A 24,779-nucleotide genomic window follows, 5' to 3' on the forward strand; every position below is an offset into this window, starting at 1 on the left:
TTGGGATTGTGCTGATTAAGAGTGCATTAGTCTATCTATTTATCTAGAGTGCCTAGACAACCTCACACGCTTCGTAGAGTTCGAAACGTAACAGTCACAGTCGCGCCACGCCCATATTGAAAAGTGATCGCCCATATTGAAAAGTGATCAAGACAAATTGCGCTTCGATATTGAAGCACCAGTGACTGTCCCTTAGTCCGTTTTTACACTATCCGATCCGATAGGGATGTAGGATGAATTTCAAAGGCAAAAATCAAAGATGGCGGTTAAATATATGGGGTATCAGTCCGACATCCGATCGGATAATGAGAAAACGCACCTAAGCACTCCGAGGAAAATGGGAACATAGTTTGTATGTCCACCGCTCCACTAGAATTATTCCAGTTGTTTCAATCGACAATGTATGCAAGTAATTACTGCAGAACTGCATTTGCATAGTCATCTTTCGGTTTAAAATGAATTATGGGCATTCAGTCAGTTCTGACGATCACGCCATGGCGACAGGGATTTATGTAGTTTGCGAGTTCATTTGCAATCGAGAAATAAGTTAAATAGGGAAATTAGTACTAACTACAAGTTTGAATGTGAATTGATGGGGACAGAGATAAGGGAATAAAATCATCAACGGAATTGTTATCAAGGTCAATACGACACAAGTCCGGAAAAGGAAGTTAGAAACTATCAACACGTGTTACGAATTCCCTCTTCGCACGTGTATCGTACGACGATTTTCAGTACATATATGGGCCTTTGCACCGCCGATCTGATTACTTTGCGGAAAAAAATATTTGTACTGAAAAACTATACCTACCTATTCAAGATATTTTTGGCACAAACACACGTAAATAAAAGCCTAGAGAAATTTGAATGTAAATAAAGGAGACATTTATTAGAAAAGTTTCATATGCCTAACTTTCAAACTCATAATCTTTTCTTCAAAATTGAACCGTCTTTGTACATAAAACCAAAACTAATCGCTCTAGTCCAATAACATCAGCTCATTCAGCTCCAAAGAACTGACAAATGATCCGTCAGCGCACAAAGCCGCGGTCGATACGTCGATGTAAAATAAACAGCGAATTAGAGTATAATGAAGGTAATGACAACCGTTTGTCGGTGACAATGGTGTCAGGCGCCGATTGACGCGTGACAACCGGTACTAAGGGAACTCGAATGGGTTTTTTTACTAACAACTCACAGGCTTCATCATAATGATTTGAAATGCAGAAAATAAAATAGGCGAGACGACTAAAAAAACTAATTAATCCGTCAGTTAGATTATCAAAAATTTTTAGACACGTATTTTTTCTTTTTTCTCGTAAATTACGAAAAATTACGACGGTAGAGTGCGTTGAAGTTTCGCGTGACGTCACATCTAGGTGATCTAGGTACAATTTTTACTTAGAAGTGACGTCACAAGCCCCCACTCCGGAACTTTGCCGCTCTATATCTTTGTATTTTTTCATTAATAAAAAAAGCGAAAAATATGTCTTCATTATTTTTGGACGATCTAACTAGTCGTCATCCCTATTAGGCCAACATTCGAGCTCTCTCCCTTCGTAGTCTTGGTACTAGCAGTGGTATATAATATATCTAGTCTAAGATAAAAATATACAATACAATACAATACAAAATATTCTTTATTGTTCACCAATATAACGAGATTCCATAAAAAAAGCATATAACTATACCTCGAAGCTATCGACAAAAAAATTTACGGTCGTCTAAATAGCGTTGATTCTCAGCTAGATGGCGCTAATAATATTCGACAGTTAAAAAACAAAGTTTAACAAAATGTTACGGGAGATGTCGCTGTACCAAATTATACAATTTGTACATCGCGCTATTGAAATATCTTTTGGGAATGTACGAGTACAAAGGTTTGAGATTTTTTTGTAATATGTTGGCTTTATTTATGACTGGTTGTACAATTCATGTCAATCCATCATTATCTAGTGCGCCATTTTCGAAGGAAGTAGGAGTAGATAGTTAGGTATATGATTATTGTCAAGAGAGCGCTGTTATTCTGATCTATGCGGTGACTGTTCAGTATAGTATGAAGAGAAGAGGGGCCTCCAAAATTGTCCTGAAACATGTCGCAGCAGTAGTGATATAATAACGTGAGTACAACCGTAGATTCATTAAATATTAGAATTTGTCTCACGAAAGCTTAACGTCTATAAGAGTGTTAACGCCATGACTGGCAACACTGTCCAGGACAGCCAACCTCCGGTCACCCCGCTGATCCAATGAGCGGCGGCCAGCGCCTCGACCTGCCGGACCAATAAGAATGAAGACTGAAGCGCCACAGTTTCCCCTTCGCGTCACTATAAAAGCAAGGAGCACGGCACCAGCAGCGCTCCCTTTTTTTCTAACGAACTTATTTCTCCCGCTACGTGTCCTAGACTAGAACCTAACCTATAGTAAAAGTCCATTAAAAATGGTAAATATTTAAAAACTACTGTTTTTTTTTATCTTATTATTATTAATCCTTTTTTTTTTTAAATATTTTATTTATTTAGAGAATTGTTTTTATGAAATTCCGCAACATGGCGTGTAGTCAATGTAGTCATATATTTATCAACATTTTCAGGCTTTAACTGGGCTTTAGTGTTGAAATGAATTCCATCGAGTAGGGTAACCTTAGTAGAGGCCGCGGACAGGCGGATTATTAATGACGTCACCTCGGGACCGTCCCGGCTGTGTCACCCTAACCTGGTGACCCGGCACCTGAACCAGTTAATGACAATATTGACAATGAAGGTTTTATTATGAAACTGTTAACTTTGGCCCAATTTCTTATAAATTAATAATAAATCCTAGTCTTTAGTTTTTTTTTGAAGTGAAACTTCTATTGCGACTTCCAACTGACAGCGCGTAACACTCACAGTCAGTGTTACGTTGCGTGAAATGCCGATTTACTCAGCGCGTAACATTCTGTTTCAACTCAACGCGACACTCATTCCATTCATTCACTTAGTCAGTGACAGAACAGAATGCCCAGAATGGTTTTGAATGGTGGAATGGTTGGTTGGAAGGTGTGTGTTTTATATTTATATCGAGTGCAAAATGAATTTGTTTTTTTTCTATAATTTGAGCGAATAGCAATGTAAAATATTTAAAATAGTAAAAAAAAACGTATCTGAACGGAAAAACGTGATGGTCACTTGAGAAAATGTTTTTGACGTTACGAAGTTTCACTTCTTTCGCGCGGAGGGACATCACTCACATCAGCACGCACTGTTTTTTTTTTTGTGAAGACCGACGGACGTAGATGTTCTTCAGTCATGTTGGGTATGGGACGCTTCTCATACTATGACGGAAGAGCACCCACATCCACAAAAACAGCAGTTTTTCTTCTGATGAAGCTTACCAATCCAAGATATAATGTTTGATGTTTTCCCACAAAATAAACACCAGGGACATTATCCCATTCTCAACAATACCATTGAGTTTTTGACTGGATTTGACATTGGTGAATAGATAATTAGACATTATCATTCTCATCTAGTCAGCACTTGTGTTTTGGCCTGTACAGTATGTCCCCATGTAATGTCCTCTCGATTCGCTATGTATGTCTGTATATCTAGCTGTGTCACCTTTGCGTCGCGTCTGTGTGCATTCCGTCAGTCAGACTGACCCGGTGCGTTCGGAAATGCCCCTACCTATATAGATAGCTTTTGTTTTTTTAGGCGGCAAAAGAGCAGACGAGCTACCCTGATGAAAAGTGGACATCGTAGCCATTTAAGCTTGCCGATTCTTGTCAATATTACCTTGTAGCGCAGGCTTGCAAGTCCGAAAAGTTTGTAGGTACATTTGGATCCCGTCTCCATATTTTGATAAAAATGGGTAGGCTGATAGAGTCCGTGATGCTGAGCAAGATCCACTTGGTTTCCCAAGTAGGTTGTATGAAACCATCCTTTTTTGTTACCGGATTTTTTCGGTAACAAAAAAGAAAAGTTTCATACAATCAACCTAGGACATCTTGGGAAACCTAGTGGATCTTGCTCAGCATTATGGACTCTATCAGCCTACCAAATTTTAATCCAAATCGGAGACGTGATCCAAATATACAAACTTATCGGTAATTGCTCAATGAACGGCGAAGTGTCACTGTCAGGTGACAATTGTCACTATTGCGAAATAGGCCACAGCAGTCAGTCAGTATAAAGGTAGAACAAAGGTCAAATAAAACCTCTAAACTCATCAATTTTTTACCGTCCAATGTAGATACAGTTAATAACCCTGTAACAAAAACGTAAAAGTCTTTACTGATACTCAAACTTTGAATACAATATCGATCGGTGGGCTTTCCAAACTGTCAGCAACTCGTCAACGTGACAGTAATAGTCGGTCAACCGGCAATCATCGCCTTGCCTACTTCATTATTTAGAGATATTTGCCCTAGTGGTGTGAAAAGTGAGTTGTTGTTGCTTGTGGGGATAATTTAAATAAATTATGTCCTCTGAAAATAAATTATAAAATAAAATTGTCTTCGGTTAGCGCGATAGTGGTCTGAGAGGTTTGGCCTCTTTGTGAATCCGTTAAAGTGCCAGGCAATAGTTATAGGTAGTTCCAAACAGCTTGCTAAATTAGACTTGAACACACTTGTTCCTGTAAACTTTAATGGATCCCCTATACCATTTAACGAAAATGTTAAAGACCTTGGTGTTCTTCTAGATAATACCTTGAGTTGGAGGGCACAGGTTACTGAAATCAGCCGTAAGGTCATGGGATCACTCCATTCTCTTAATAAACTGAAGCACTTCCTACCAATCAAAACGAAAATTGCATTAATTAACTCTCTCATACTGCCCATTATTGATTATGGTGATGTGTGTTATCCGGATTTAAATGGGGAACTTCTCGATAAGTTGGATCGCCTGCTTAACAACTGCATCCGCTTCATATTTTGCCTCCGCAAATATGATCACGTTTCCTCTTTTCGTTCTCAGCTTGGCTGGCTTCCCATTCGACAACGACGCAATAGTCGCTTGCTTTCTACTCTTTATTCTGTGCTCAACGACCCACATTCTCCGGTCTACCTCAAATCCTTTTTCCAATATTATGGAGTTTCTCGCGACCGTCAACTTCGCTCTACTGGCAACATGTCTCTGTCCATCCCTCCTCACCGTACTGGGTTCATGTCACATTCGTTCACCGTGCAAGCGGCTCGTCTCTGGAACGTACTTCCTTATAAAATTAAAAGCGCCCCAACTAAGTTCGCTTTCAAAAAATCCTTACGAGCTCTCTTTGCTAGCAGAATGAAAAACTCTTAGTTTCACATGTTTCGTATATATATATATATTTATTTGGTATGTATAGTTATATGTATGTATATGTATTTGTAAATTATATGTGTACTTATGTTTAGTTTATTTAGTATGCTTTCTTTTATTTCCTTTGTTTTGATTCTACTGTTGAAATTGTAGCACCGCTCACAGTCTCTCTGCTTAGCCTTGAGGTTGACTGGTAGAGAATGCCTTAAAGCATTAAGTCCGCCTTTTGTACTACAAGATTTTCTTTTGTGCAATAAAGATTAAATAAATAAATAAATAAATAAATAGTTCTTTACTCATGAAATTTTCAACCGGACAACGAACGCTGTAAAGAGTTCGAAACGTCGGGATGTATTATAAATTCATTATAAGCGATGTAATCCGTTTCCATAGTTTTATTTCATGTAAGGTCTCCTCTCCACATGTAGCGTCTCGCGAGCGTAGCGTCGTACCAACAGTATGGCAAAGCCTGACGCAGCGTCGACGTCGCGCCGACGCTTCGTCTTTTTCCGTACAGTTGGCCTGACGCTACGCTCGCGAGACGCTAGATGTGGGGGGGGGGGGATAGCTACAATAATAAAGTTAAAAAGTTAAGCATATTTATTATTTTGTCAGTGAGTGTATTGTTTACTTACTTCCCTAGTAAAAACATGCAGAGATTATAACGTGGGACCGTGAGTGCGTTTTCACATTATCCGATCCGATATCGGATGTTGGACCGATATCCCATACATTACAGGCGCCACCTTGGAATTTTCTGTTGAAATCCTTCCGACATCCGATATCGGATCGAATAATGTGAAAACGGACTGAAGCTAATGGAAGGGTGCCATCCGGATAAACGCTTATAGACGAGAGAAAGGTGTTATAAGATATTCATTTGAACGAGGAAATGTATAAGGAAGCTGGGTCTGCAGTTTTTTATACTTGTGAGTATAATTATTTTACCCCATCATCATCATCATTGGCCACAGCATCTTTCCAGATGATAGTTGCAGCACTTGCAGCGATTAAGTAAGAGGTGGGTATTCTGAGTAGGCAGTCTACAGCCTACATCGGTTGTGACGGCTGTACAAGCCAATGGCGGATCGGCATTTCCTGCCGCATCGATCATAAATGTGCCTTAACTCCTGGGGTGGTCCAGCAGTCCCACTTGACTCACCACACAATGGTTATCACAGAATATATAACACTTAGTGCAAATTTCACTGGAACAACTTTACTAAGGCTATCAGGCCACAGAAGAACAAAACTTCTATTTCTGCCTCATAAAATGTATAAAGCTTTTTAGATTTTTGCCTTTGAAAAGCTTCCTACATCCGTCATCGGATCAGATAATGTGAAAACGCACTAAAACAGGTCGATTGGTCGCGTTCTTGACAGGCGGTAACTGTGAGCTAACCGACAGCGGATGGGCAGCACTTTCAGCGGGAAGCAGGAAGTGACCAAACGCTACAATAGTACTCTTTATTATACTGTATGCTAAACTGATAAAAGACTTTATAACGTGTACTGTACGATAGTACCACACCTCGGACACTGGCGATCAAATATATGAAAGGGGCGCGTTCCTAGCACACAGTCTAATTCTATAGGTGAACGCGTAATATGCTTGTAGAGGTATGAGTGAAATATGACAGGTTGAGTGTTCCCGTTTTTGACAGGCGGTAACTGTAACGTAACCGAGAAGGGGTCGGCGGCACTTTCCACGGGGAGTGGGAGTGGCCAAACTGTACGATACACTGAGAGAAATTTGCATTGTGAATTTAACAAGTTCGACTTGTTGCGGTTTATCCGTTTGAATCAGCCAAACGTATGTTTAAAACAATATGTATCAGGTTGGTTTTATAAAATCGACTTGTTGATTCAAATATATTGCCGATTCAAATGACAAGTAGCTTGTTTGAACCAAAGAGCACGTAGGCGCTATTTTAACCAAAAAACTTGTTGAACGAACATGAAAACTGGTTGTATTTTCTCTCAGTGTAGTACTCTTTACTATACTTACTGTGATTGTACTGTTTATTATGTACTAGGTGTAAGTATTAACCTTGTATGGATTTTGTGGTCCGAAATATATATATATATATATATATATATATATATATTTTTATTATACTGTCTAAACCTGATGAAAGACTTTATGAGGTGTATCCGAACGCAGCCGTCAAAGGCTGTCGTCCGAATAACGACGTCGCCATCGATCGGGCGCTGTAAGAACGCTCACTCGCGAACAACACCTTCGTTCATTCATTTTCTTCACTCCCGATTAGTGAACTTAAATCATTCATTTACTGATCATTGGATTGAAGCGCTGACAGCCTAGCCACAGTATAATAAAGAGTACTATCGTACAGTATGGCCACTCCCGCTCCCCGCTGAAAGCGCCGCCCACCCCCTCTCGGTTACCTCACAGTTACCGCCTGTCAAAAACGCGAACAGTCGACCTGTCATATTTCACTCATACAAGCATAGTACGCGTTCACCTACACGAGCTCAGACTGTGTGCTAGGAACGCGCCTCTTTCATATACTTAATCGCCAGTGTCCGAGGTGTGGCCTAGCGGTACGTACGTGCGACTTTCGTTCCGGAGGTCGCGGGTTCGAACCCCGGCTCGCACCAATGAGTTTTTCGGAATTTATGTGCGAAATGTCATTTGATATTTGCCAGTCGCTTTTCGGTGAAGGAAAACATCGTGAGGAAACCGGGATTAATTCCAATAAGGTCTAGTTTACCCTTCGGGTTGGAAGGTCAGATGGCAGTCGCTTCCGTAAAAACTAGTGCCTACGCCAAATCTTGGGATTAGTTGTCAAAGCGGACCCCAGGCTCCCATGAGCCGTGGCAAATGCCGGGATAACGCAAGGAGGATGATGACTGATCATTAGATAAGTTAGCCCTATAAGTGATATAACATTCTACAGTTTGGAGATTGGTCCAAAAGCATGTTCGTTTAGGAGACAGTATAGGCACTTCAATATTGTATTAGATATGATCGGGATTGGTTTCTTCTAACAATAACGTTAGTTGTTAAACTGATATATCCAATCTATAAATGGTATATCGTATCCGGAGCTAATAATGTTTCTCGTATTTTAAAATTTCTTGGACAACTGTTAATTTTATTCGCTGCATTACTCCCTTAGTTCTCTGACAATAACGTGACAATAACAAAGTTAACAAACAAATCGATCACCGACTTCTCGCAATAAAAGAGTGAATGAGAAATTGAGAAGTTTTAAGACTTCAGTCACCAATTTCTTTTCGCATAGTGCCTACATGTCAAAATAAGCTGTTAAGCTATTTTTTCCTGCAAAACATCCGCATAAGGAATAAGAAGTTCACGTTTGTAAACAACCTATCTTGTAACATATTTTTATTTTGTGTTTTGTACAAGTAAGAGTTGATGCATATACCTACTTACCTGTACATTTTTAACGTAGGTGTACCTACATAGGTGTGGACTGTGTGGGTAATTTCGAAAGGGAAATCTTGATATGATGGAAATAATGATGATTTTTATGTGACTTTCGAAATTAGACTGCTTCCGAAATTATCCCTGCACCTACTAAGTTTTTTCTGCTCCTAATAGTCCTAATCTAGAAAAATATAATAAAGGGTTTATATAATACCAGTAAGCACCCAATCGGCTGGTATCTCAATAGAGGTCAGAGTTCCGGCGGCAGCTGCAAGGTGCAGCCGCATAAATCAACCGCCCCGCCTTCTTCTAATGGGAATTATAATTGATTCCAAGACTATAGCTTTATAATTGTTCTTTTGTATGATTTCTCAGCGTTTTGGAATAGCTCTGTCTCTCTCTGCCTATTTCTCAATAGTGACAATTGTTCGATAGTGACACTTCGCCGTTCATTGCTTGTTTAACAAGGAAATATTGACGCTGAGTAACAATGGTACTTGATTTTTTTTTTTTGATTGAATTTTTAAAATTAAATGCCCTCAGTCCATTGGTAGGACTATTTTGCCAGTGTCAAGGTAATATGAGCAAATTGTTATTGATTTTGGTACGGTAAGTACGACAGTGTTCGGTAGTTGGCACTTGTAAATTGATAGCTAGATTTTACAAGGGGACGTGGACTACCGGCCGTTGACGACAAAAAAATGGCTAAACGCGTTTCGAGATTAATTCTTCATCAGCTTCTCACTATAACATTAATTTACTGCACAATAAACTATCGATATTACACTTTAAACAACATTAATGAGCAAAAGAAGGAGAAATTATTCACGACACGATACCGCTAAGATGGCGTTCGAACCGGAAGTCCCAACAATGGTACTTATCAACCCAGAAATAGGCACAGAATTGTCAGTGTCAAATGTCAATGTCACCCAGAGGAAGTAGCCCAGTGCTGTTTTTACACGACTGCCTAAAGAAAAAAAAAATTTGTTTGTATGTGAGATTCTTTTTACAAATAACATACATACATACATACATACAATCACGCCTGTGTCCCATGAAGGGGTAGGCAGAGCACATGAAACTACTCAGGTTTCAGTGCCACTCTTGGTTGGCAAATAAGGGGTTGAAAGAAAACGAAACTGTGACATTGCAGTGACAGGTTGCCAGCCTCTCGTCTACGCGACAATTTAACCCATATCCCACAGTCGCCTTCTACGACACCCACGGGAAGAAAGGGGGTGGTGAAATTCTTAACCCGTCACCACATGGGCAACGGGACACGGGCACGGGTTTTATAAATAAGTTCGTACTTTAATAACCACACACTTACTTAGGTACCGTTGTTTTATTGTTATTTCTGACACAAATCGCCCATCTCATGTAATGGAAATTAAAATTGATTCCATAAGCCAAAGAATTATAATACTCACTAGGAAAAGAACGCCAACTCCATACAAAAAATGCCTCCTTCTCATCACACACACACTTACTCAGCCTTCACACGTTTATACTAGTGGCGGTCTCAAATAAGGTCCAACGGACATTTATGGAACTAAAATTGACAGCAACCTCTAGGTCGTGGGTAGTAATTCTATCTACAAACATAATTTGTGGTTCTTAGAACAAATTAAATTATCCTCATAGAAAATAATTTAATTTGCATTTTTAGTAGACACGTACATTACTATTTTAACTAGAGGTTTGAGGCATCCGTCGCGATAACGGAGGACGCTGGTTCGTATCCAGCTTTGGACACTTGGAGGCCTTGGTCATTTTTTCTTTGTATATGACATTTATATCAGTTTATAACTTGTGGTGTTCCAAGTCAAGCCTCTTTTATGTTTTCTTAATATTTTGACAGAAGTTTAGAGGGTTCGGTTTGCTTTTATCTATGTTCTTCCCTTTGTCAAATAAATCCCCAATCAACACCTTATTACATTTAAAACTTCAGCCGAAACTTCGTCACCTGACATGACACGGTCCGTAATGAATCGGCAACTCTCCACGGGGGGATCCGTCCGGCAAGTTTGGACAATCCGGATTTTAAATGATTAGTCCGGACGGTCACTAGTGGGGGCGCGGATGATGGATCGGGGATAGACGGGTCAGGTCGCCTAGAATGTGGGAATGAAATTTAGATTTTGGTGCATTTTGAAAAGGTAAAATACATTGGCGACAGCGATAACTATTGTGTATTCTTCGGAAGTCGTCAAAAGTTGTGTGCTACTCTGCGGCGGCGCCACCTTAATGAAATTCAACTAATTATATGTTAAAATGATGTTCGTAAGACGTACAGTATGTACGTATAATGTTATGACTGTACCTATAGCGGGAAATGAAATAATGGGCTTTTATTGTGGCGCCGCTGCAGAGCATGCTCTGCCGCGGCGCCACTCAGTTCTCATAGATAGAAATTACATCATCTACTTTTTTCTTATGGAAATTGATGTACCAATGCTGTTTGTTATGTACGTATGGAAAAAATCACTATAACTTAGTAAATTTATGTACTTTCAGTAATTCCGCATTCCGCCTGAACGGTATGAGATAGTATGTAAGGAGGTGTACCTACGGGTAAGCGAGAGGGAGATATATTCCTTCCCGCGCTTCCGCGCTCGGCGCGATTTGCTCTGGGTTTCAATAATTATTATTAAATTTATGCCCCTGTTGACACACTCTGCTTTTCACTTCGATTGCGAGGAATTAATTATATTTTTCTCGGCAATTTACACCACGAAATTGTCGTAAAGCGAAAGAACATAATACATAACCAACTCCCGCCAACTTTTTTTTTCAACATGTAATCAGAGTTTCAGACGCTTGGTTTTTTGCCAAGTCAAAAATTTTTTTAACGATAAGTAATCGAATCTTATTTTATTTGATTTACTAAATTCAATGAAAGAAAATACGGAATTCTAATAAATTGTAGCAAAAGTAAAATTGTGCAATATTTTTTAACTGTTTGTCTCTTGAGACCGATTTCCTTAGTCTTAGGCCGGCAACAGACAGTCTTAAAATTCATAATTTGATAAAATCATAATCAGTACAGAAATCAGATCGAGTGCACGGATTTCCATACAATTTCGCGACTGTCCACACACACTCTTGTTTTTTATGATTATGAATTTTAAGACTGTCTGTTGCCGGCCTTAGAAGAAAATTTAACACGCTTCATTATCAGTTTAATATGTAACTATTTACACAACAAAACAAATTAGAATAAACTACATATTTCGTGACACTAACCATAATATAAGTAGGTACGTATATAGTTAATTGCTAAAACAATTTGAAAACTGTATTTTAAATAATTTCACAGTGCTTTCCCGCTACAATAAACTTTTTTTTATATTTTTATTAAACTGTAGGGACCAAGGTAATATGAAGAACAGCCAAGTAAACGCAACGTATTTAACCAGTCACTTAATTGTTAGATGAAAAAGTTGTATTTTAATTTTTTTTAAACGAAGTATTAATTATGTATAACAAATAAATTTCGTTTTCACTTCTCATGCTTGAAAAGTGCACCTTTATGTAGTTTAGTTATAAAAAGGACTTGTAGTTTCATGTAAACGTTTTGGTGTTAAACTGTAAGTTTATATTGAAATTAAATAAATGAAATGAAATGTAGTGCGAAGACGACATAAAATCGCATTTTATGTTCTAGAGCATAAAGTACAATTTTCTTCTAAGGCCGGCAACAGACAGTCTTAAAATTCATAATCTTAAAAAAAAGAGTGTGTGTGTGGACAGTCGCGAAATTGTATGGAACTCCGTGCACTCGATCTGATTTTTGTACTGATTATGATTTTATCAAATTATGAATTTTAAGACTGTCTGTTGCCGGCCTAAGACTAAGGAAATCGGTCTCAAGAGACAAACAGTTAAAAAATATTGCACAATTTTACTTTTGCTACAATTTATTAGAATTCCGTATTTTCTTTCATTAAATTTAGTAAATCAAATAAAATAAGATTCGATTACTTATCGTTAAAAAAATTTTTGACTTGGCAAAAAACCAAGCGTCTGAAACTCTGATTACATGTTGAAAAAAAAAGTTGGCGGGAGTTGGTTATGTATTATGTTCTTTCGCTTTACGATAATTTCGTGGTGTAAATTGCCGAGAAAAATATAATTAATTCCTCGCAATCGAAGTGAAAAGCAAAGTGTACAACAGGGGCATAAATTTAATAATAATTATTGAAACCCAGAGCAAATCGCGCCGAGCGCGGAAGCGCGGGAAGGAATATATCTCCCTCTCGCTTACCCGTAGGTACACCTCCTTACATACTATCTCATACCGTTCAGGTGGAATGCGGAATTACTGAAAGTACATAAATTTACTAAGTTATAGTGATTTTTTCCATACGTACATAATAAACAGCATTGGTACATCAATTTCCATAAGAAAAAAGTAGATGATGTAATTTCTATCTATGAGAACTGAGTGGCGCCGCTGCAGAGCATGCTCTGCAGCGGCGCCACAATAAAAGCCCATTATTTCATTTCCCGCTATAGGTACAGTCATAACATTATACGTACATACTGTACGTCTTACGAACATCATTTTAACATATAATTAGTTGAATTTCATTAAGGTGGCGCCGCTGCAGAGTAGCACACCAAAAGTTCACCTCACTAACTTTACTGGTAGGCTCTCTTGCTTCTACAAAAACACATGAGAAACTTGCATTTTATCCACAACAGTGCAAAGTAATAATTTCATACCTAAGTAGGTACTTAGGTATGATTTCTAAATCATGATTTTTTGGATCATAAATGTAAAATAATGATATGGATATTTTATTTAGTATTTTCGTCGTGAGATGTAAAATGTTGTATTTCACTCGGAAGCAATTTTTTTTAACCTTCGTGCCTTGAAACCCTGCCCAAGATTCCAAATTTCGAATTCAAATTAATTTGATTTGTTGCATTTTCGTTAAAGTCTGTTCGGAAAGAGTCACATAATGTCCCCCCATAAATTTCCGAAAAGACTAAGTTTTTAATTTGGACGAGATTTCAAAATTTTTGCCACAGATAAGTAACATCAGTGGACGTGTCAAAAATAAGACTCATACTTTAGGTCTGCTTTAGGTATTTCTGACTAAATTATGAAATAAATTTCTGCCAGCTCGCGTGTTATAACAAAAAATGAAAATATAAATATTAAACAAAGGAAATGAGCATCTCCCAGAATCCGGCAACAATCAACTCATCATTTAAGCAATAAAGATAACTTTTCGAATCATGCGCATCTCAATCCGCGACCTGCTGCGCGGGAGTTCCCAAAGGTGTCGCGAGATGTCGCCTCTGCGACAGTGGCGCCGTCTGACGGCTATGGGAATTATAAGTTACTGATTCAGGGACATGGCCAAATGGAAATAAATAATTGGTACCTATCTAGACATACAATTTTATAACGAAATTGTTAAGTGTGTGTACTATGGGAATTATAAGTTACTGATTCAGGGACATGACCAAATGGAAATAAATAATTGGTACCTATCTAGACATAATATTTTATAACGAAATTGTTAAGTGTGTGTATTGTAAGAGGTTTCGCATTCAGAATGAAACCTTTTACAGCAGTCATGGTCGCTGACTGGCAGTCCCTGATTTAAAATTGGAACAGTATAAAAACGTCAAGGAAAACAGACACTTCAAAGGGGCATTCATATAGAAGCAGCGATTGAGAGTGAACGGTTGTTACTTAGCTCCTAAAATATAAAAAAAATATTGATTCAAAGCGTTGTTTAAATGTTTGGATGCTCTCCACTGATAGGCCGACTCTCTTACATGGTGGAGGCGCTAACGTCTGAAAGTTTCCCCTAGTTTCGGTTTCAGAGTTTTCAGACAACGAACCCTGACCTCATAGCGCGAGGAAGCGCATGCCAAGCGATAAGCCAAACGCGCTTTAAGAAGAAGGAAAACAAAGTGACCATCGTCGCCATTACGAAGAGCTATTCCGGGTGATATATTTCTTATTATCTAATATTCAGTGTCACCCATTCAGTAGTTAAAATATAGCTGTGCAGAAGTGACGTAAAAATGGAATGCGAGACATTCAACAGAGCAACGGGCGATCAAGATTGTGTTGTTCAAGAAACTCTACGACTCCTCTTCGGTGACCATGGGCGTCGACGCAAATTGCGTGAACATCAGCTCCATCATACCTATATACTTAATCATACACATATGCAGTAAATCTTCCTAGATATGTAGGTTACATTAGATAGGCAATGTAAAGTTAGTTTCAATCTTTTAATTATACATTATATTGTAGAACTTACGGAATAATTGTGATTTGTGAACTAAAATGTACATTATTTCAAAGGAAAAACAACTTGTGACAGAAAATGTCATTTGCCTATCCCTAATATTAAAAAGGATAATTATTTGTAAATAACCACATAGAACTAATTATTTTGGCGCAATATATAACATGTAGAATACTATACATATTATTTATGCAATGTTTATATTAGAATAAAAACTATTTGATAGGCTTATTTATTCCATAATGTTTTCCTATAGCTACCAATAAGGTTAAGTTATATGAAAATATGTAAACTGTGGAATAAAACACACCCCAGACTGTAAATATTTAATAAATAGATACAATCGTTTAAAGTTATAGAGTAATATGTCACAACACCCTTATAATTTCCTGACTACAAAGAACAACGTTCATACACATTTCTTTTACATGTATCAAGACAAGGCCGACTAGATGACCAGATGATCCAGCTGCTCACGGTGTGGCGGGATGGCTGGCGGTCATATGCAACCCCACTTCGTCGTCATCACCAACGTGCAGCACACTACAGCTGTAGCAATCTTCATGAGCCGTTCGGGCTCCACTTCACTTCGCAACCGGCGCGGCGGGAAGATTGGCGGCCATGAGAAGCCCCCACTTCAACGCCACCGCCAACAAGAATCGGCATCTTCAAAATTTATTATGTTTTTTCATGTGAAATAAACGTTTTGCCTTGTTTTTTTACTTGAAGTTAGGAGAATTTGCTAACAGCTGTCATGTCAATGTCATCTAGTCATGGCCACAGACAATTAGCTGTCAGAAAGTTCAAAATAAAAGGGTTTAGTCGATGGGCAGGGGTTAGGTTTTTGCCATTGGTTTTCCTAACCATAGTCCATATCTGACTAATTTGCGAGGACCTTGGCTATAGTCCAACTATCCAAATTATGGCGGTCTCAACCGTGGACTAGGCAACCACGCAAAGAGCGTTAGATGTTGGCTACCTTGAATGAGGCTGTCACTATTGGGTGTTAGGAGATTTTTTTTTGTGTGTAGGGGGCCTGGCTTAGGTAGGGCCAACCGGTAGTTAGGGTAGAATAGGATAGGATAGGGTGTAGTATTGTGAACAATGGCTGCTTCTAACATAAGGGGGAGGGATATGTAAGAGGTTTCGCATTCAGAATGAAACCTTTTACAGCAGTCATGGTCGCTGACTGGCAGTCCCTGATTTAAAATTGGAACAGTATAAAAACGTCAAGGAAAACAGACACTTCAAAGGGGCATTCATATAGAAGCAGCGATTGAGAGTGAACGGTTGTTACTTAGCTCCTAAAATATAAAAAAAATATTGATTCAAAGCGTTGTTTAAATGTTTGGATGCTCTCCACTGATAGGCCGACTCTCTTACAGTATGCACTGCTTTGATGAACTTGACTTTTAATGAACAGCAGCGAATTCTCGGAAAGCTATAAGAACATGCCCTTCACGCAGCGTCATATTTGTGTCATTAGGTTTATTGCGAGAAAGTCCTTCTCGTATTGTGCCAGATAATATGACGAATGGGACATTTTGATTGCCCAAGCGTCTGGGCTTTGTTTTGGCCTTTTGGGATGCGTATGCCAAAGTGGGAATATGAGTGTTTCTGAAAATAAAGCACAATTTTTTAATGTAAATGTTGCACTCAAATCAAAATATTGTTTCGAATGTGATGAGATACAGCCTGGGAAAAAATACAAAGTAATAGGGGCGCTACCGTCTCAATCGACGACCGTCCATCGTTTGAGAAATGTGACAATGAGGAGGCACACTGACATTTTATCCCGCCAGGTGGCGCCTGATGTGCAAGTGTCTAGGCACGTCACTGTCATTCATATGTGAGAGAAAACAAATATCATCTTCTCGCTCTCACGTATGAAATTCTTTATCTGTGCAATGGACTAATAGGGTGGCGCCATCTGTCATAGCCTTTGAGTGTGCCTCCTCATTCGACCTGTAAGGTAACCTAAGTTGGCAAATTGTGGAGTCCTCGGCCCTTTTGAAGCTTACTTGATGCACATCATAACGTGTGTACATGTTATGTTCTTATATTCTTAGGAAACACAGGATGATAGAATCACGACTAATCACGGTCTATATCCCGGTCAATATAAGCTATGTATATGTCTAATGAAACTAACCGTGAATTAAAACTCTCACAGGGGGGCCGATTTTTGAGTCTCACTGTCACTAAAATACCGGTTGAAAACGGTGAATTGCCTATTATTTTCAGTGACAATTTTCTGAATTCGAACGCCGTGAGATTCAAAAATCGGCCCCAGGATAATAAATCAAAGTAAAATATTTTACATAATAATGACATACCTACCATATCGGCTATTTATAAAACAATAAAAACATTATAAATCTTTGTTTTAATAAAAACCAACATCTATTACAGTTTAAACATGCTATATCTCATCCAACATAAATATTTCGACTTGACAAACCCATGAATATGAAAACGCTAACTAATCCACAGATCCATTGATTTATAAGGATTTGGTACATCATTTTCATTACACCCCGATCATTACGATCCTCAGTCATGCGATCGAGACGTCTTAATAAAATAGCGTACCAATAAGAATAATTTATTAGTCATAACGATGACGAATAAGAGATACGTTTGTAAAAACCCTTTTGAGAGTTGACGTGTGATATATTTGTGCGCGCGAGTGTTATAAAGAACTCGGCGGGGTGCGCGCGCAGCGCGTCCTGATTGGTCGGTTTGAGTGCCCGGAGTATAACGCTCCATCTTCCGCGCTGGTCTGACGTGGACTAATGTTGCTGGCGTGGTAAGCCAATGACTGATAGGCACCTTTGAACCTATTGTGTGAAATATATAAGCTCGGAGGAATGTATATTTATGTTTCCTTGCAATTTGCAACGTAGGTGCGAATTGCGAACTGAACTGAGTGATTGTCAGATCTATTCATAGATTTGTAGAGTATAAATTTATGATATACAACTAGAGGACTATCAGTTGCATAAATGCCCCCTAACCACAGAACTTAATTTAGACAGAAGAAACAAATTCATATATTATTTGTATAGGGGCCGAGCGTGTCAAATTTTGTACTGAAGTTGATTCTTGCCTGTAATTTTAAATATGTCTCAGGCTCTTGATTGTTCATAATTTTTGTGTTGTTGCAATTGAATATCACGTAACGAGGCATTTTTTATGTTTTGGTTGACTTCAACTTACAAAAATTGACGCCCGAAAGCTGCAAGCTGCGAGTAAAGACAGACAACTCAGTGGATTTCACTGAGTTCATTTGACACGCTAAGTAGATACGTTTGCTTGATCTATGGTACCTATATATGACATCTGTGCCCCTAACTATAATTTGTTGTAGCTATTAAGCAAGCCCAAGTCCTAGCAAAAATTACATTAATAGATAACACCAATCGAAACGTAGATATGGGAATTGTCACACGACATTTCGTAGCATCTATCATCTCTTCTTATTTCATCTCTGTTACAGAACCGGCACTTTATTTGAGTCATCAGCCAGGTCGGCTAAGCATTTCAACATAATTTCTCTTTGTAATAGAAGACTTTTATAGACACAATGTTTTTATTTAAAATCTTAAAAAATGAAATTAATAGCCCAAATCTACTACAAAATATTATGTTTAATGTACCGCATCGTTCCTTACGTCCTCGAAATTTGTTTTATGTGAGTTTCGCACGTACTAATTATTCTAGGCATACTTTTTTCGAAAGTGTATCTAAAAATTACAATGAGTATTTCTATGACATCGATCCATTTATGCATTCACTTCCAGCTTTAAAAGGACTTATTAGATCTAAACTTTTGTTGTTAAAGTAAATTTATCATATGTTTTTCTCCTCGCAAAGACGCATTTGCATGTTTTTGATGTATACCCTACTTTTTAAAACATTTATGAACCTCCAGGTCTTTTATACCTTATACATGTTTGCTACCTATGTTATTTGATATATGACTGTATGTGTTCTGAACAATAAATAAAAAAATAAAAAAATTTTTTTTGACCTTATCCCATTTATTTGGGTTCCTTCGGCCTTTCCATCCTCTTTTCCACTCTGTATGAGTCAGTGGAGGTAATATTTGGATCGCATTTCAAAGATTTTGACGACACATTGGACCTACGTACTTGGTGAATTTCATCCGTATGTGCATGAGGTCTCGGGCAAATCTAGAAGTACTTTGACTAATATATACCTACATTGTTATTTTAGCGTATCGTTATTTTTATTTCGTATATTCGTTTTAGCGTATTGTTATTTTACCGTCGTCGCGACATTTCATCAAAAAACATTGCATGGAGTCATGGAGTCCCTCCACGCGGAAGAAGTGAAACTTCGTAACATAACCTCAAAAACATTTTGTCAAGTGACCATCACGTTTTTGCGTTTAGTTTCATCGTTAAATATTTTACATTGCTATTTGCTCAAATCATTGAAAAAACAAACATAAACTCATTTTGCACTCGATCTAAATATAAAAAAACACACACATTCCAACCAACCATTCCACCATTCTGGGCATTCTGGGGGCCGATTTTTGAGTCTCACTGTCACTAAAATACCGGTTGAAAACGGTGAATTGCCTATTATTTTTAGTGACAATTTTCTGAATTCGAACGCCGTGAGTCTCAAAAATCGGCCCCCTGTTCTGTCACTGACTGAGCGAATAAGTGAATGAATGGAATGAGTCGCGTTGAGACAGAATGTTACGTGCTGAGCTGAGTGAGCGGCATTTCACTCAAAGTAACAATGACTGAGTGTTACGCGCTGTCAGTTGGAAGTCGCATTAGAAGTTTGACTTCAAAAAAGTAGATTTTGAAGCTGTTTCCGTCTCTGCACAATTTACACCTAGACTTTCATCTCCTCAAGATTTCCTGCAACACTTTACTAGGGTCGTCGTTTTAATAGCTAACAAATCATTAGTTCCTTTCACTTGGCTAACTGTATAATTACATTACATTTGACAGGTCTGTCTGATTTGCAAGGCTACATTCCTGGCAATACAATTTTGTTAATGGTGTAAATATCCTTAATTACAAAATGATGTCTATTTTGTTATGTAAATAAGGTGACTGGGCCGAAAATGGTCAATGATTTCATACCAGATATTATACGCAGATTTACGACTGTTACGAGTCTATCTTCATTTTATTGCATTTTTAATTAAGCACCTGTACAAACATACAAAACTGTCAAAAAGCTTTTAGATCTCTTGTTACTCTACAAACTTTACAAATGCTAGTCAAAATAATTATGTGGTTTGGTGTTAACCAATAGGAGGTACTACTATTAACTTAAAAAAAACTCATTACCCCATGTGACAGATAGTCACATATTTTGACTACGGTTTTAACTTTTAAGCTATTTCTAAAATGTGTTTGGTCCTTTCATATGCCGCATAAACTCATAATAATTGTAGACTTATACTGTACAATACCTTGCTTCCTAGTACACAAACCAACCAAAAAAACCCAAGTCCGAATCAAACTGAATCGAAACCATTAGTTTACGTCTGCATTGATTTATGTTTAATTGAAAGTCGGCCATTTTGATTTAAATCGCGTAATGACAGCTGGCGGTCGCTCGTGGCGATCCGCACAATGGACATTGTGTTGTGGGGGGTCAAAAATAGATGAACATCTTCGGTGTTGGTGTTACTCGTAGTTGCTAGGAGGTCTACACAGATTACTCGATAGAGAGAACGTTAGAAAAATTACAAATATAGTAGGGAAAAAAAAACAGCGCAGCGCCCTCAAATAGGTAATGAGAGTATAGGTTAGGATTATGACCTACTTATTTAACAGAAATATTTTATGCTACAACCAAAATTCGTGGCGATTTGTGGACATTAAGTGTTGTGGGGGGGGGGGGGTCAACAAAAGAGGTAAATGCTCGATGTTGGTGTTACTTAGTTGCTAAGAGGTCTGATAGCTAACATGTGTAAAGTACTAGAGATCTAGTACATCTAGATGCTCGATAGGGAAAAAATCTAAATTAATTGTATGGAAGAAGTGGGTCCCGTAGCCGCATGGCAATTCTGTGACACCAAACGCTGCAGAAATGTAGTCTGGTTCTGTCGCGCTAATACGCAAGAGCGATAGAGATAGATAGCTACGAAAGAGATATTATCGTGAGCGTTGCATTCCGCTACGCACAGTCACAGCGCCCCCAAACGGTTAAGGACTAGAACCACAAATAATAGAAATACCTACTTTATAAAAAAGCGGCAAATTAAAATAAATGTAGGAGCGAATGCATATTGATTATCTAAAAAAATAAAACATTAAGTTCTCACCTTTTCTAGTGACTAACTTGTTTGACATGATAAGGTACTTAGGTTTAAGTTATACTTGCTAAAGTAAACAAAAAGTAAATACATAAAACATCTGATTATTCAAATAAATATCTAAAAGTACCTGACCATTAATGAATGAATGAATGAATGAATGAATATTTTTATTTCGTGCAACCATGGACACATATGTTATTAGTAGGACTTACAAACTAAGGGGTTAGTGCATACAATATTAAATTTATAAATAATATATAACAACAATATTATCAATATATATATTATTAATGTATATATATTATCAATATGGTCAATGTATATTAACAATATTAATCAGCAGTTCTCGAAAAGTTTGTACAAAAATTAAGGAAAAAGTTAAATTTGTTTTTATTATTCCTATTTTGTAACCAAGATTTTTTTGATGAATTGAGATTTTAGTAAGTTTTATTTCGTCATTAAGGTTCTCTAGTATCTATATTTTCTTAATTATAATAATTATCCTGTATATATCTTACGAAAGTCGACTTATATTACTAAATGTTGGTAACAAAATAGGATCAATTAAAATTTGCTGACGTTGACGGGAACTGCTCTAATCATGAAAGAGAAAAACAGAACTACTGAAATAATTATGGCAAAGTATTAATTACCATTGCAAAATTAATTAAAAATAATCCAAATCAAATTATACACAAAATATGTTTAACAAAAAAATATGAGTACATTATTCTTGTTCAACTAACAAAAACAAAAAAATAAAACATGAATAGTTCGAAAAAAAGCAAAAAATAATTTACTCTTGTTCAACTAACAAAAACAAAAAAATAAAAGTTGAAAAAAAAAGCAAAAAGGACTTAGCAGAGCGTGGTTTCGATCCACGGACCTCTGGGTTATGGGCCCAGCACGCTTCCACTGCGCCACTCTGCTCATGCCGGAGCGGGCGAAATTATCGACCACGTTCTCGTACGCCGCTTCGGCGCTCTCGAGTGCGATGACGTCATAATGACATAGAAGTTGAATGATTAGATAGATGGAGTAGTTTTTTTTTAGGTGCTGTTTAATTTATAAGTTTTATTACCTATGTACATTTTTATAATACCGTCGCTATCAAATATATCGGAGCGGTCAAGGTGCTCACAAATATCTAAACACGCCTCTATTTTTATTGTTCCGATGATACAGTATGGGATCTTCAAAAAAGGCGTGTACAAGTTTATAGTGGATCGGCAACGCGGATGTGACACCGCTTGAGCTGCAGACATCCATAGGGTACAGTAATCGCTTTCCATTAGGCGGACTACATGTATTTTTGCCACCGAAATGGTATAAAAAAATGTCTAGGCTATAAGGTGTGTTCAGATATTTTTGCGCGCCCCGGCCGCTCAGATATGCCAGTTGGCGACTGAGGTACAGTCACGATATTTGGGCAACAAGATGGCGCATTTATAAATATTTTGGCACTTTATTCGTAGGTATCGGTATTTTTGTCGTATCGTATACCTCCATTATACCTCCTACTTATATTTTTTGATGTCATTATACCTCCTACTTATATTTTTTGTCTCTATATACACATAGAAACATAGGTACACTAAAATATTCCACCCAAAAATCAATCTCGAAAATCACAACACCAATTTCGTCCGCAATAATAGCGAAAACAACAAAAAGTTCCATTTTAAAAAAGGCTTGCTAACTTTTATCATAACGAAACGCAATAACCGCGTTTTGTTCGCCGTTGACGTTCTTATTAAGCGGGAAAATTGAAAATTGACTCGCGACATGATTGGCAAGGTATTAACGGATATTAGCTGGCTGGAAACGCTGGATGCCGTTGTTTGCGTTTTAAAAAGAAAACAGTTGACGTTAATCCATCATGGAGGCGCGCGGGAAAATGAAGTGTCATAATGACGCTAGTAATCATGTGTTTATTCATTTTGTGAGAATATTTATAAAATTGTTGTAAAAGTGATTTGTTTAATGCTAGTTTACTTTAATTTTGGTATTTAAAATACACTATAAAGATTTGGTTTGTTAAAATATTTCTTTCCATTATACGAGCTAGATGGCGCTAGTAGGTTAACTAATATTTGGTTTTGATTGAAAAGTAAATTAGAGTCATAAGACATAATTATGAAAACAATACTTATATAAAATTAAAAGTATACAATATATACATAAGAAAACGTACGAATTTGGGCTATATTGATGTTTACTTAAATTAAAACACAGTGTTTTATACTTACAGCGTTTTAAAAAGTTGAGAATATATTTAGGTATAGGTAGACCTTATGACTATATAGCTGTTATAAAAATGCAAACACAAAAAAAGTATTGAACACGCATGAAACGATCAAGTATTAAACAGAGCTTAACTGTTCCGGAAAAATAGATGGCGCTACTAGTCCTGAAACTAAGGTTGCTTGTTGTATCTAATAATTAATATTTTTATGAAAACTGATATTGAAAGGAATGATATTGATTTGTGTTATTTTTAAACAGCCTTTTGTTTAAAAATAACGCAGATCAATATTATTCCTTATTACATTTATGTCAATAAGACGCTATTTTCATAATAGCTTCAATATGAACTCGATCTTATTTATTGACAACTGACATTGTGGTTGAATACGTCGCATTTATATGATTTATTATTTTATTACCTAAGCAAGCACATGGTATTTAAACTCATGATGTAAGTTGTCTAATTTTAACACCACTAGACATTTTGTAATAAATTATCACAATTATGAAATAATAATTCATATTAATAACTTTCTAGTGGCTGTCGGCGTGCCCACATGTTTCTGTCGATTGAACGTTGATCACAGGCTATAAAATAAATTATTTATTGATGTGAAGGAGAGGTCATATGATGAGCATATATTTAAATAAGAAATTGATTTTGTTCTTTGGGTAGATATGGTTTTCATATAGACGAATTTACTTTAAGCACCCTTATATTTACTACAATAGAATCGCACCAAATAGGTAGTTTCAGATAAATTAAGTTGCTCAAATTTTAACACAATAATATACTTACCTAACTAAAATGTTACGTTGTAAAGTGTTTCCATAGTTTATTTCAATATAACTTACTATCTTTTGCCCGCGGCTTCGCTCGAATTAAATTCGAAATTTTAGGGAAGAGACAAAAAGTAGCCTATGTCACTCTTCATCCCTTCAACTATCTCCACTTAAAAAATCTTTCTTCAATTCGTCTGTCCAAGATGTACAAAGTGTATCATAATTACATAAACGATGAAATTTAGCTATAAAACATTTAACTTTTAGGAAGTAAATAAGGTTATAATAATTAATGAGGTTATACTAATAAATTAGGTATAAAATAATTTTCCTTAAAAGATTTTTAAGACTATAAAGAGAACTATGAAAGTATGGGTTGATATACTCATCTAAAAATCATTGAAATATTTTATTCATCCGTAATAAAACAAGCCTTTTCCTTTAATAAACACATCCAA

At 37.1% G+C, this 24,779-nt stretch overlaps 1 non-coding gene across 1 annotated transcript; it reads right to left on the reverse strand.

Moving 5' to 3' along the window:
- Nucleotides 1-22,149: 22,149 nt before the first annotated feature.
- Trnam-cau lies at nt 22,150-22,221 on the reverse strand. The gene has a single exon. It is a non-coding gene; the product is annotated as a tRNA-Met (tRNA).
- Nucleotides 22,222-24,779: the final 2,558 nt, after the last annotated feature.

This window comes from Leguminivora glycinivorella, chromosome 7 (genome assembly GCF_023078275.1).
Source record: "Leguminivora glycinivorella isolate SPB_JAAS2020 chromosome 7, LegGlyc_1.1, whole genome shotgun sequence".
Classification (NCBI taxonomy): domain Eukaryota; kingdom Metazoa; phylum Arthropoda; class Insecta; order Lepidoptera; family Tortricidae; genus Leguminivora; species Leguminivora glycinivorella.